General features: G+C 43.1%; 1 protein-coding gene across 2 annotated transcripts in view; it reads left to right on the top strand.

Annotated features, from left to right (window-relative positions):
* The first annotated feature begins 2,277 nt into the window (after nucleotides 1–2,277).
* tspan18b (tetraspanin 18b) overlaps nucleotides 2,278–14,781 on the top strand; it is a 32,491-nt gene continuing 19,987 nt past the window's right edge. For both annotated transcript variants that reach the window (XM_086207842.1, XM_086207841.1), the window contains exon 1: nucleotides 2,278–2,561. The gene's annotated coding sequence lies outside the window, so the exon portion shown is untranslated. The remainder of the gene's footprint in view (nucleotides 2,562–14,781) is intronic.

Here is a 14,781-nt window from a genome sequence, read left to right as displayed (position 1 = left end):
GCGGGGCTTCACTGATCTGTGACACTTCTCCACCAGCGATCCATTTGAGCTCTCAAACAAAGAGGGGGAAGGAGTTCTGTTTGGTCAGTGATTCACCTCAGCCTTTCTTTACTCTCTGAGCACTCTCAAAATACCCAAGGAGCCAAAAAGAAAATACCTCACAGCTGTTCTCTCTGCAGCCGAGCCATTCCTGCCATGCTTTCCTCACACAGACGGAGGCCCTCGTCTGAACCGAGCTCCTGATGACTTTGAATACAACCCTTCCTTTAGTGAATCTTGTGTTAAAGCAAGTTGTCTTGTAAGAATAATGCACTTAAAATTGCAACAAGGTGCTCAGGACCAATAAGAAAGGGATCAAGGGAGTTGGGGTGGGGGGTGAAAGTATCGCGTATGCCACTGGGAATGTCAGTGTCACGACCTTAGAGGAGAAGCCAAAAGGATCACTCTCTGGAGCGCTTATCTTGCTCTCCATCTGTAGTAGATTTTGTGACACAAGGAGTAGGAAGGGTTAGAAAACACTTCAGACCCCCACCTACTCACCCCCTCCAAGCAGAACAAAAGCACTTCTCTTGTTTTCTGGCTGTGAGAGCGGCACAAGACATGAATAATGGACAAGGCACAAACAACAACTACCAGTTGCCAATCTGAGGATGTTCATGTATCTGTTACAGGCATAAAAGAATTATTTGATTTTAAAAACTCAAAAAGGAAATAATCACTGTAACAACATTCATTTTATATTTTGACCTTAATATCAGGGAACAGATATTTACCGAACTATGTTTTTACAAAACTTTTTTTCATCACAGTTTAACAGCCTCGAGTCTGAAAACGCGATGTGGCAAACATAAAACACATAAATCTTCAGAAAAATGTAAAAGGAAGTTCCAACTTTCCACAGAGATGCAACACAAATTGTGAAAAAGAAAAAAGAGACAGTTGGAAAAAAAAGAACAATATCCGACATTAAAGGGACATTCCGAACAATTTATGAAAGCTCAGTTTACCCGGCTTCAGATCTTCTCAGCTTGTGAAAACAGTTGTATAACCTCCAACGTCTGCACACTGGTATCAGTACGACTGAGGCGATGGAACAAGTTTGCATTCTTCAGCTGTAAATGTAGGAGCCAACATTTTCTGTTTGACTGATAGGGGAGTAAAAGTCAAGATATCAGCCTCTGCATCTTTGATGTAATCTTTATATTTCTGATCAGGTTCTTGCAAACTCCTCAACTTTATGGAAGCACAATAGTGGAATAATAAATGTGTCAATTCTGAAATGAACAAAAACAGGCTACATAAGACAACTGTTGACTCTCTGTGACTTTTTTTTAATAATATATTGGCGTATCGCCCGAGTGATTTTGGGCAAGATGTCAAACCCACAGAGTCAAGTTTCCCTGAACAATCCTGTCTGCTAATGCTAGCTACATGTCACGGTTAGCTTAAAGCGAGGCATCAGTGTACGTAGATCATAACAAGACAAGTCATTCTCACATATACTGAGTACAAATGGATAATTGTGAAGATGTTTTTACATAATAGAAGATTAACACAAAAAAATAGGTCAAGTTCAATTTATATTAAAATACCAAGCATATCAAGTTCATAGAGGATGAGTTACATCCATGAATCGCTCCTCACTGCGGGACTGACTCCCTTCATTAATACATCTGTGTTCAGTTAAAAAAACACACATTTTGCAGCTGCACTTCATTGTGAAACTGATTTTTTCATCAGTGGAATAAAGACGAACTTTTGAAATAAACTGCTTATTCGACCACGTCCAGCACCTCCCACTTCCCTGGGCAGCCACCAATACAGTGTTATTTTCTTTAGCGAGTGAAAGCTGGTAAAGCAGTGCTAGCCGCGGCGAACGGTACGTTAAACGTTTCTTAAACAGGAGGTAACATCAAATCAGAGCCAGTGGATGCACAAAATTAGAATTCTACTTTTAAGTAGCGCCCTCTGATGGTGAAAATATTAACCGTATGATGTGACAAAACACCCTGTTCTCCCCTACTAATTCTCATAAATCTTTCTTAAATTTGATAATTGCCTCATTAGATGATTTCATTAACTGCTTATGGCTGCACAGATTTATAAACGGCAAGAATGAACTTTTTGGATACTATCATGCAAAATAATATTTACTCTATGAAAAAAATAGGTGATTTATGGTGTGCTGAGTGTGTGTTTCCCACTGGCGGTGACAACAGGGAAGGTGAACCTGGGAGGCGTGGATGTCGGTGTATAGAGTCCACGCCTCCTGGAGCAGCTCGGGCGGCTGGATGAGCCGCTCAGCGCTCCCTGAGTTCACTTAACAGTTTGCATACCAACAGTTTGCATCCCCCTCAACACCGGCTGGAACTGCAGCTCTCGGAGCGGTGGATTTTACTCGCTGGACGCTACCGAGAACAAGCTACCTTAGCGGACATCCAAGCTGAACGGCTTTTTTGTCTCAATATAAAGCTTGAGGTGTAACAATAAAGCGCTGTTGAGTGATATTTCGCGGAGAAACAGTCCCCGTCAAAGGTTTCAGCACCGAGCTGCGCTCTGAGGTAAGAGCTGCCAGAAAGTGTCTCCAACTTCTGTGTTGTGTTTTGCAATGGAAGACAAATTGTGTTCTTGCTCTGTGACTGCACCCGCGGACCGGCTCGTTTCTTACAACATGGTCTATTATGCAGTGTTTGTTTGTGGATGCACTTTGTTATATTTTCTTGAGGCGAGCAACAGAAACCAGATGAATATAATGAAAGGGGATTTAAATCAGACGGCCGTCACCCTATGGAGCTACAGAACACACACTCACTTCAGTTAACTTCAGGTCGCTCATTTGACGACTACACTCACACACGCACGCACACGCTGGAAGCCTATCTGACCCTTTACTGCGTGGTTAATGTGCAGTTTTCTGGGAATAGCCTGTGATATCATATGATGAGAAATGTGACAGCAGGGATGTGTGTCACTCTCTCAAGCTGGCTTCCTTCCCATGAGCTCCAGCCATGACGGAGGAGGCTGACGACTTCAGGGATGCACGGGGGTCACCAGATGGATGCTTCTGATGGCTACTTTTGCTGTAGGGCAGCAGTTCACTGTCAGTTTGCATTTAGCAGAAGGATGCATCATTTGGAAGCAGCTCTTCTCTCTTTGTCTTATTTCTACTGCAGTGAACAGTCAAACTCACAGGTGACAGCTTTTGTTGATTCAGGATCATTTAATCGTTGGGTTACTAAAGATTTATAGGTTCAGTTGAGCTCTTTAAGTTCAGATTTAGACTTTAACAATCCGGCAAGACTCCAGTTACAGTAACAGCTGGAAATACACTCAGATTTCACCTGAGAAAATTAGCTTCAAGGGATCCATTAACACACACCAGCATCCAGGTGTGCGTGTGTGTGTGTGTGTGTGTGTGTGTGTGTGTGTGTGTGTGTGTGCACGATGTATCATCTTGTCTGAAACCATTCACTCCAGCTGTCCATCTTTGTGAGCTCAGACAGACTAACAAATCATCTCCTGCCACAATTAATGAGCTGAGCATTAAATCTGCTGCATCATGTTGTAAAGCTGTCTCTTTTTTTCTTCACGTCTATTTGTTCAACTCTCTTTTCTTCCTCAAAACCCTATGATTGGTAGATAATAAGTTTAAGAGGGGCACACACACACACACACACACACACCAACTGGAAACAGAGGTGTGTTTGTTCCCCATGCTGTGGGAGAGCACTTGCCTTGTCAAAAAACAGACACGGTTGTATTGATGCCTCTGGAGCAGCTGCCAACATGGATGAATAAACTCTGCCTTGAGCCTTTCTCTCATTAGTTTGACTCACATGAGTGTTGAGAAATGTTGCTCACACAGATATCCGCAGGATAAGTACAAATGCAAATAGTGGGGTTTTGTAAAGCTACATTGTAATTCATACAGGGAATAAAGGTTAGCACTGGTATCCTCTGTGGAATGAGGAAGATGGCAATTAGGAGGGCGCTGTGGATACAGATCTGCTCCGAGCTGGTATTTATTCCGCCTACGGACACAGAACACCTGGTGTGAGACTTGCCACTGGTGATCAGTGCAGCCAGTGTCTTTGATAATGTGTTGCTCTTAATCACACATTCACAGTACAAGTGATGAAGCTCACAGCAACAACAAATGTTTAATAAGTGTGTGTGGTGACTTCGCTGCTCTTTCATTCTTGGCTGAGATGGAAAAGTGTGAATTGTGCGTTAGCTCCTGCTGCGAAGTGCCGGGGTGACTGACTTGATGCTGCCCGTCCTGGCACAGCACTGCTCATTAAAAGGCCTGAAATTAGTCAATCTGTGGTTCCACATGGTTGGATGCCTCTGATTTCTCCCCTCTTTGCTTCTCTCTTTCTCGTTTCTTAATATCTGCTGATGCGCCAGCAAATGAGTTTGCTGCCTTTTTTGGCTTGTCATTTGATCAGTGGCCCTGATTTCACATCCCTGATTCATCCCCCTGTTTATCTTCCCTCCACCTCATTATTATTCATTCTTCCTTTTACCCCCATCCTTTGTCTGTTCTTCCTTTCCCCACTCCCATCTCACCCAGCCCGCAGAGCACATCTGTATCCATATCGATAGGTTCAGGGCAGCGAGGCAGAGGGAAGCGAGGCTGGGTCATCACTCTACACTCGTGTTCGCCTGTATCAACCCCGCTACCACTGCAGTCGTCCATAGAGAGCCTGGAACTAAATGGAGTATCTATTGGCTCAATGAGAAAATTGCTTTTTTCGATTGCTGGAGGACCCTTCATTTAATGTGTGTGATGCAGAGGCCTCCGCCAGTAATGGGTTCAGCATCTTTGTTGTCATGAGACATGAGAAAATGAAATTTGCTTTTCAGCTGGCAGAAATAATTTGCTCCTGGAAAGATGTATTCTTCATCTCTCTTTAAAAGCGACAAAGACATATGTTTTTATATATTCCTGCACTTTGTTTCAGAAGTCAACGTCCAAACACTGTGATTTGATGCAGTCTGCTGAAGATGTTTTGGTTTTTTTTATAACTAAAGGTCATGTTATATCAAAAACCTGCTAACGTATAAAACAGTCTGGTGCGCTGCCTGCCTGCCTATACCTGGAGTCATAGTCTTCCATTAAGGGCGTCCAGTCCATTAAAGCCGCCATGCTACACTGCACCTAACAGACGCCAAGACAAACGTGTTACTCCATGATGCTTTGATTTGACAGAATCAAGTCTTTCCTTTCCCACTGTCGAAAACACCAGCTAACATTTAGCTTTTGTCTACTATGGCAACAGCTGTAATGACATTATTTTCCCTTTACAGGTAGTTTATCCTCACCTAAACTGAACGTTAAAGGGCCGAGGATGTCACACCTCATACAGATTGTAAAGCCCCTCAAGGCAGATTCTAATTTGTGATTTTCTGCTTTATAGATTGATAAATTCGATTCAGTCTCTGACCCCCATACGCATGCAGTCGGTGCTCAACTTCCATCAATGTACACGGAGGAGATGACAAATTGTTGCCTTCTTCGATGTTTTGTCTTCTCGGCAACAATTTTAACCTGTCTGCATACAAACAGCCTTCTAACATTGTTCCCTGTGAGTGAGTTTGAAAAACAAACTCAAGCCAAATATATAAAATAGTAACCAGACACTCGTCCTCCATGCTGCTTTCTACTTTACTCTTTCTGTACTCCACTTTTCCAGGGTGTTGACAGCATTCGTGACGTCAAATGTGATGCATGAGGAAAGAGACAAAGGCAACTCCTTTGTCTCACAATGGGACAGAGACTCATCAGCTTTTATTAGCGGGGTTTCAAATACCTGCATGTTGGACAGGAAGGATAGTTTTCTTTTTTTTCCCCTCTGCACGAGTTCCTGATTCAAACGCTTATTTTTGAGAGCAGAAACACACTTGAAGTTCCTTTCAGTAACACACATCTAGAAAAGCCATGTCAGTCTGTTACGAACCTTCAGCTCACCACGAGCATTCTTCCTGTGATGAAACTACAAAATGATGCTTCGCTGTTCAATTATGAGACAAGTCGAGCCTCATCATCATCGCTTGTGTCTTGAAGTAAATTGAATAATAACACAGTTACTGTGGGGAATATAATTAAAGCATGATGCTGCCTGATTATCTAGAGTTCATCTGTCTAGTGCTGTCTGGGTGTTGTGCAGGGTGAAATGCAGTGTTGAAACTATAACTCATCTTGTGAGCGATTGACAGGACTTCAGTGGTAAAGTTTAATCTGGGTTTATGATATTTTTCTGGATGCTTTTAATTGCTTTCATATATGACCGCTCGACCAACAGCGGCATAATCCGGTAATAGTCACTCATTCGTACATTCTTCAGCTCTTGCGTGTCTCTATATAGGCCAGGAAGTAGTGAATGACCTCAGCGCAGGGCAGCTGGCAGACCCAGAGTTCAACAGAGAGCGGGAAGTTGAGGGGCCCCTCCGCCGACACTTCCTTTTTATCAGGAGGAAGCAGGCCGGCTCTTTGTGCTCAACCCAAGAATTCTTTTGCTTATCTGAGGTTTGCCCTATTTCCCTCCATAATGAGCGTGCTGAGTAGGTAATGATGTAAAAGGTATGTATTGGGCAAGCTGGTCTTGGTAGATAGCGGGTTCTCCAACAGGATCACGGGTTGGAAGGTGCTTAGTTGAGGATACACTCGTCTCGGGACTTTCAAACCACATCGATCTTGAAATCCTCGCAGCCATCTTTTCCCCTGCACACTGTTTTTTAAGACTAATAAACAGTGTCAGTCAGGTGTCTCTGAACAGCTGCTGGTGAAGAACCCGATGGTCATTACATGGAGCAAGCGCGCTCAGTAAATCCCTGTGCTTTTGCTGGGGGGTTTCTTCATCACTTCATGCGCTTTTCATCCTTCAGATGTAGTCAAAGCTCAGAAAGGGGCTTAGGTCGGCTGGAGAGTCTGGCGCTGATAGGTGTGTGACACAGGGCGAACGTGAACGGAGATTACCTTCCTGGCTTTAGAGGAACTGGAGCACAACCCTGATCCATCCAATGATGCTGCAGTTTAATCACTGCACTGCCTGAATGAACAAGGCACAAAAGAGCTTGCAGTCACAGCATGATGTGTATAAAAATGGCACCATTTACTTAGAGGATGAACAACCGTTCTTTGGGTACAGTCACACAATGCTGCTGTTGACTCACATTTGCTCCAGTGTTGGCACATTGGGCAGGAGGAAGCTGCATGCTAATCAAGTCGCACCAGGGAGGAAGAGCTCATTTTGTGGATGTGTGATTGTTTTCTGCAGCCGCTTCCCAACACTGGAGCTTTTCACGAAAATGATGTTGGGTGCCAATTAGAACATTTACAGATAAACGCCTCTCGACAGAGTCGCCTTGTTTCCTGCTTAGAGGGCATGACTTTATTAACCCAGTTGGCGGTTTGTGCAGTGTCTGACCTGAGGAATACAGAAAAATGTAATTACTCCACTAAGGAAGTTTGTTTTTATTGTGACATATGTTTGTCTGGATTATGCAAAAACAATACAGCAGAATTTCTCCTCACTCGGAGGTAGGGTGGGCCAAGAAGAACCATTAAAGTTTGAAGGCAATCTGTTTAACATGTCGAAGAAAAATTGCATATTTTTGCATAAATTTGGCTGAGGGTACGTTTGGAAGCGGTACTTTCAGTCCTGCAAATCGACTCCTGGATCTGCATGTAAGCACATGTGCTTGGGTTATTACTAATTTCAGTGGTACCAATATGTCTGGTTCAGTTCTTGTAGTTATTTCAAACCCATCAGGGAACCACACAAAGGTTAACCAGTTTTAATGCCCAAGGCCACAAAACGTTGCTGGGACATGAAAGAGCTACACATCCGCTTGGCCTCTTCAGTTACCTGGGACAGCCGACCGTGCGCGGAGCTGCAGTAGGCCTGTCAACTCAAATTCAAACAAACAAGAACTAACGTATCATTAATTTGAATTAAACCCACATAGCTTCACTTGAGTGCCAAGCTAACAGGACTTCTGATTTAATACATCTGTAATATGTTGAAAGACATCACAGTTTTTCATCAGCGGTGTCAAATCTGAAAAGCTCTCACGCACAACTTCTACGACGGTTTCAGCTCATCACTTTTTGTGGTAATGAGGAGAACAATTCAATCGTGCTGGAGGCAAGAGGCCATGTGACTGATCAGTGACCCTACTTCAGTCCACACACAACCTATTGCTACTGTGACTTGATTTCAAATCATTTTAGAGCAGCAGTAAACTTTTTTGACAGCTATAATCCACAGAGATTATATCATCCAGACATGCAGACACGCTCCTGGGCAATCAGACTGTTGCACATCCTTTTGGGCCACTGCTCCATCTTCGGCTGTCGGGGATTTCAGCGATGGTACTGCGAGCCAAGCTCAGCCCAGATCTGTTTTTATAGCCTCTCCCTGTGACTCATTGGGCCTAATGGATCTCTCCTCTCCTGACTCAGGCATTTTTCTGATGAAATGGGACTCTCTCCCAGCTTCTGGTCTTTCTCTTTTTCGGTTGCCGTAGCCACAACCGAGCCCCAACTCTCGTCTGCTCCACCCCTCTTCCCTCTTCCTTCTCTCCTTCACTCCCAGGATCTCCTCCTCGAGTACTGCTTCCTTCCAGCTCACTGGATTAAAAGAATCAAGCTTTACAAGAAAACCCTCATCAACTACCTCAGGCTTTAAAAAAAAAAAAAAAAAAGTGCCCCATTTTATCACATATTCAGCTCTGCATTTATACTTCCTTTTGCCTGAAGGGTATCAGAGCTGCTTTTAAATGTGCTGTGTATTTTTTAATCACTAATGATGGCTGCAGAGTTTTAACTTCATATTATAAATGGTACTTGCAAACAAAACACACACTGGCTCACACCCCAAATTGATTCAGTAATTTAGAGTGCATGAGTCCTTGTGGGGATGGACGGTAGTCTGTTAAGAGTGACCCATATAATGAGCCCATTTTCATTTTCAACAAATTAAATGCATGTCGGGTGTTTGAAGGGAATGTCGGCTCATTAACTCACAATCACATGTTTAGATGGTGGTCGCGTGCCGTGACATGAAGTTGCGATGCTGCAGTTAGTTCAGATTTATGGACGCGGAGCTGTTGGTTGATGCATATTACATCGTCTTGTTTGCTGTCTCTGTTTTTGCAGTGTGGCGCAATTATAGAGTAAGAGAATTATTTTGAGCTTGATTTTGGTTTGCAACCCAGTCTGCTAATAACAACTTGCCGTTCCAGTCAGTGATAACCATACAAACCACAAACACAAGTGTACATGAGGCTCTCCCACACACACACACACACACACACACACACACACACACACACACACACACACACACACACGTATATACACACCCTGCGGCTTTGATCTTGTCAGCAGAACTAGAAATTGGGCTGTTTTATATTTACTGTATAAGTCTCATATCTCCATCAGTTTAAGCCAAATGCTTGGTATTGAGCTATTAACCACAGCGTGGAACAATCTTTAGTGAAACTGAGATTTCTCTGTTTGGATATGGAGGTAAATGTTGTAAACTTTCGTAGATACAAGTGGACTAATTTGATCCCGCATCTCCCTTGCTCAATCCTTTTGTTTTCAGATATCACAGTAATATGAAAGTAGAAGCACCTTCAATAAAGCCACTGTATAGTTCTTTCCTCTGCATCAGGCCGGCTGCCTTCTGCTGCCTTTGAAGCCCACACACCTTGTCCGCAGCATTCCTCCCTGCAGCTCCTGTGGGATAACAGCAATGTTTCAGTCCCTCCCACAGGACCAGACTAAGGTCTTGTCTTTTCTCTGTTAGACATATGGGCTCTGTGTCGACCCCCCCAGAATCAAGGGGACTGATCAGTGTTTGATTTTTATAAAAATCCACAACCTGGAGTAAAGGCTGGCTAACGATCTCTCCCCCACCAGGATCACAAGCTAAAAATGTGCTCGTTTTTTAACTTCTCCTCGTTAAAGAACAGCAACTTCAAATCTTTAGAGCTTATAAACCAACAGCGTTTGGAGCCACATGTGAGTGCATACACAACCGCTCTTGTGGCTCCAAACGCTGTTGGTGTGATAATGTTATCTCGTCACAGTTTGACAGTTTAGTGAGTGTGATACAGGTGCACTTTTTTAGGAGGGGGCTCTTCTTTGTCCCTCTGTTTATTGCCCACAATCCCACCATTAGACCACATGTGGTTTCAAGCTGAAGCACAAAAGAGAGCTGAACTTTTACTTACAGTGAAGCCGTAAAGCCAATTGAGGTCATTCAATCGCTTCAGTGATCCAGGACAGTTTTATGTGAAGTTTGCACCGATGGCTCTTTAACATTCTGGAACACGTCTTCCTTGACTGCTTCCAACTCGGATTAATTTATTTTTCTGAAAGGCCTTTGCATGTCTGACTAAGTAATAGCCTCGGCTTTTTAACAGTACATCAAATGGACATGCTGTAGATGGTTATTTTTACTCCTCAAAGGGGAAAACAATTAGCCAGCAAAGACAGAGCGCCTCACTACCTCATGATTTTTTGATATTTCTTTATAAAATTTTTAACCCTCCGCTACTTTAAAAGCCTGCTACTCAAGACAGCATTCATGGGTCACTGCTCTAAAACACGGCCTCTGTCCTTTGGGCAAACAGTCGGTCAATACCAGCGTGTGTGTTATGGCCACAAGCAAACCGCGCCACTGTGGAGGGAGATGTGCTGCATTTAATGAATGCAGGAGATCAACTTCCACAGGGGATTAAGACACTGGGTTATCTAAGAAGAGTGAAAATAGATATATATTTTTGAGTTGAGGTGGTATTTTCTTCACTGTAAATATGTATTAGCATTCCATGAATAATTCTTTTCTTACCTCTCTGCATTTCTTTCTTTGAAGCTTTGGAATAATAAGAATGCATTGCCGAGGAAAGCTAGCCACTGTTTGAGTATTTAAGGAGTTTGATATTTCATGAAAAAGCATTGCAGTTGTCATGTTTGTGACAGAATACAGGGATCAATTTGTGTGTGTTTTTCTGCGATATGGCACAGGCATTTTAAGTGTCTGTGAAATGTAATTGGTTCAGTATTGATTGAGTTATGTAGTAAAGAATCACTTTGAGGGATGTGACATATCAGGTGATCTTGGATGTTTTCCAACTGTCCAACGTCCGGACTAAGCGGCAAAGTCAGCCAGCGTAATCTTGACCACCTCTGAGTAGACTTTGAAGAAAAAAAGAAAACATAACAGAGAGTTTGGGCAGTTCTCCAAGAAGCCTGGAGAAATTGGCCCAGATCATCTTTCCTGATAACACTTGGCTGGAGACGGAGCCCATGTCGAATGCCTCAACACCAAAGTCATTTTGTGGGTGTCTTGGAAAATCCCGGGATGGGCAGGGGGTTCTTTAGGCGTTCTGTGAAACCTACTGTTAAAAAAGAAAATCCTTTCTTTAACACGCACACGCTTAAAACCTTAAATGCCTAGAAATGCAAAGTGTGATTGGACAGCTTACACAACACAGATAAAACAACTTTGTTATTAATGTATAGTTGTTTGTCCTGGGCAGTAAATGAAAATGATGTCATTTGATTTCACCACATTAGACTTATGCCCGAAGAAACACAGAAACCTGATGTTGTGAGCAATTACCAAAACCACTTTCGCTTATCTCTGCAGGCAGTTTGGAATTGGACAAGCTGCTTTCTTATTTAATAAGGAACAGATGTCCAAGCCCTTTTCCTCTTCATAACATTTCTGGGTAAGCGTTCCATATATTTGCCACATCCAACCCCCCTCCCTCACGTCACCCACCAGTCTTTAGTGCAACCTTTCAAAACACCCCCTTTTCAAATGTTTGGCTTGCTCTCGGTGTGTACATATTTATTCTGTTGCCTTTGGCCCGAACTAAAGGTCTGTTGTGCTTCCAAGCAGACTGAGGATTTTTTGCAGACAGCTGGAGATTTGAAAGTAAAAAAAAGAACCCAAAACCATTTAATATCTCATAGCTTTATAATGAAATCTCCTGCAATCTGCTCCTGCCTTTCACATAACTTCACCATTTGGTGGCTCATATCAAGGCAAGTGTCATGCTGTGACAAATTAATGTATCGCTTCTTCATTCGGTTTGAGGGCCTATATGATTCTTGTGCCTCGCGAAGGACTATTTAACTTTCTACTTTGATGTAATCTGTCAAAAACACAAATTCTGCTGCGCTCTACTGCAGTTCGTTGAACATTGTTTTTGTTCCCTCCACTGGTCATTAGCACTTCAGTCACACAGACGCTCCACTCCAGCTCCCAGGACTGTTCATGCATCTCCCAGATAAGTGGAAGAGAGTCGCTTTGATATAAATCTCAAGATGCATGCAAATGTTTAAATAAGCAGAAGAGCAGTAATGTGTTTCATCATGAATATCCCAGCTGTGGTCACTCCTGTGGTCCTAGTAAAGAGGTCTAAATGGGCTGTTTACTTATAGCTGTTGTGCCGCGGCAAGCTGACGGAGATAAGCAGCATCGCAGCCCTGCACACTCAGCTGTGTTGCTCACAGTTTCATCACTAACCCCCAATTAATACTCAAGACGGCATCAGCAGCATCTGCTCAAGCGATGCACTTGTCATCGGTTCCCTGGAGTTGAGAGAATTAAAAATAAGATCAGAGGTGGTGTTATTACTATTCCCAACTTGTTATCTGCATGTGCTCCATATGCAGGTTCATTGAGGAGACTCTGCATTATAATTATGGCTACGCTCATAGTTGTGTGTGTCAAACCCAATCATTTTAGGTAGGTTCGACCTGACCGAGCTGCCTGTGTTTCCCTGACCGCATCCATCCCAACACAGTTCTCAGATCCATCATGTTTTGTGGTGTAAACCTCTATTGACTTGTGTTTCTTCAGGGACCTAATCCTGGACCACTTCCAACTGGCTCAGTTTCCATCCTCTCCCCATCTTTCCACTGTCACACATAAATCAATGTGATGTAATTGCATAAACTCCTTTTCCCACTGCTCAGGCCTGGAAGCAGAGTATTCTCTGAGAGAGACTGTATCTCAATGTGGCCAGTTAACCTTAACCCCCTGGCTTCCCACAGCTTGAACGCCTGACTTGTTCAACTTTTATTTTTACCCTCATATCTCTGTTTGCACAGTTTCTTTCACTGGTATCTTCTTTGATGTATAACGCAGGTTTCTTGTTTTGTTTTGTTTATTGAGCCACGGGCTGTGGAACGTAAAGTTCTCACAGTTGGTACTGACTGTTGATGTCTGGCTAATACATTCTAAACTCAGCAGATTAAATCTCATTTCTTTGAGTGCTTTTTGTGTTGAGCCAAGCATGATTTCGTCTGACGTCTCCCCCACTCGTGGCTCCCTCTGCCTGCTCAGTGCTCCTTAAAGCACTTCTGCATTTTCACGGGTTTGTGCCGTGGAAAATGTCCAACCCCTTTTTCCACATTTCAGTCCCTCCTGGTTTCCTCTTGGGATTCACTTATAGGCAGGATATCACCTCAATGAAGATCTGTCAGCTCTTTGTCGGGGGTATACTGAGCTTCAGGTTAACCACACGTTAAGTTAACTTGATGTGGAAAGTAGTGCAAGTGAAGTTTTTTACTTACACGGTCCAGAACTCCATTTTATCCATGCTTTAGCTTGAGTAATCCCACTGCCTTCAATCTCATCCTGCGCTCCTGAAGAACATGGACCATTTTCCCCTCTCATGCAGAAACACGCTTTCAAGCTCTTTTGCCATTAGTGTGAGCATATCTGACAGTGTGAGAGACAAAGCACGAGTCATTTTCACTGCTGTCTCTCTCTATTTCTGATGCTGTCACAGTTTGTTACCTGCTATTGCCACATACAGGCAGATAAAGATGAAGAATTCTGGAGGACTTGGCTTTCATTTGCACATGTGCAGCTTTATGGGGGAGGTCACAGTATGGAGCCCCTCTGGGCCAAGGAAATGATCCAGATGCAAAGCTTCTGGCTCTTATAACCCAGTGGGACACCTGCCTTGTTGCTCCTGTACAGCATGCAAAATCCACAAACTACCATCTCTCTCTCTCTGTTCGCAAACTTTGTTGTTATGTTCTTATACCATCAGTCTCATGAAGGATCTCCGCTTTCTGAATTTCAGTTACCTTTGAGCTCAAGTCAAACATACAAAATGTCTGTTTCTCCTACAGTAAACTCACCTGGACGAAAGTCCACTAGAAACTGCAGGATGAGTCCTAAAGAAGTTGTTGAACATCCAGTTTCCTTGTGTGTATGGGTTTTTACTTTAAGTTTCTGATGAGCGAGATATTTTCATGTTTTTTTCTATGTTAGTCATTACAGTACATTTACTTGTTTCCTCTTTTGTCATAGTTTTAAACCGAAGAGCCTGAGTGATCGCCTTGGCAGAGCTGGGAAATAATAAAGCCTCGGATGTAAACTGTGCATCAACCCTGACGTCTTCCTTCATATTTGCTTTTATTGTGAAAATGATGTGACTCACATGTTTGCGTTATAAACATGGGAAGTCAACATGTTATTTCAGCCCAGCCTTCATATCATCATTTTACCTTGTCTTGACATCGTTAAAACCAGCTGGGTGTCTCAAATATGCCAAATCTCCACTCAATCAATCATTATGAATTCTTTCAGGGTGGTGCGTGCTCACTAAGGTATGCATTAAAAACCAACAGCAATGAGAACCAGACTCACTCAGATTATTACTTGCGTAACCAGACGGCGGTGATCCAAGCATCTCCCAAACCTTTGTCTTGTTATCTCATTTTCATTTTCTGTCTATATT

This window comes from Aulostomus chinensis, chromosome 7 (genome assembly GCF_037954235.1).
Source record: "Aulostomus chinensis isolate RoL2024-O1b breed Wild chromosome 7, RoL_Achi_v1.0, whole genome shotgun sequence".
In the NCBI taxonomy this organism is placed as follows: domain Eukaryota; kingdom Metazoa; phylum Chordata; class Actinopteri; order Syngnathiformes; family Aulostomidae; genus Aulostomus; species Aulostomus chinensis.
This window is presented reverse-complemented; position numbering and strand designations above follow the sequence as displayed.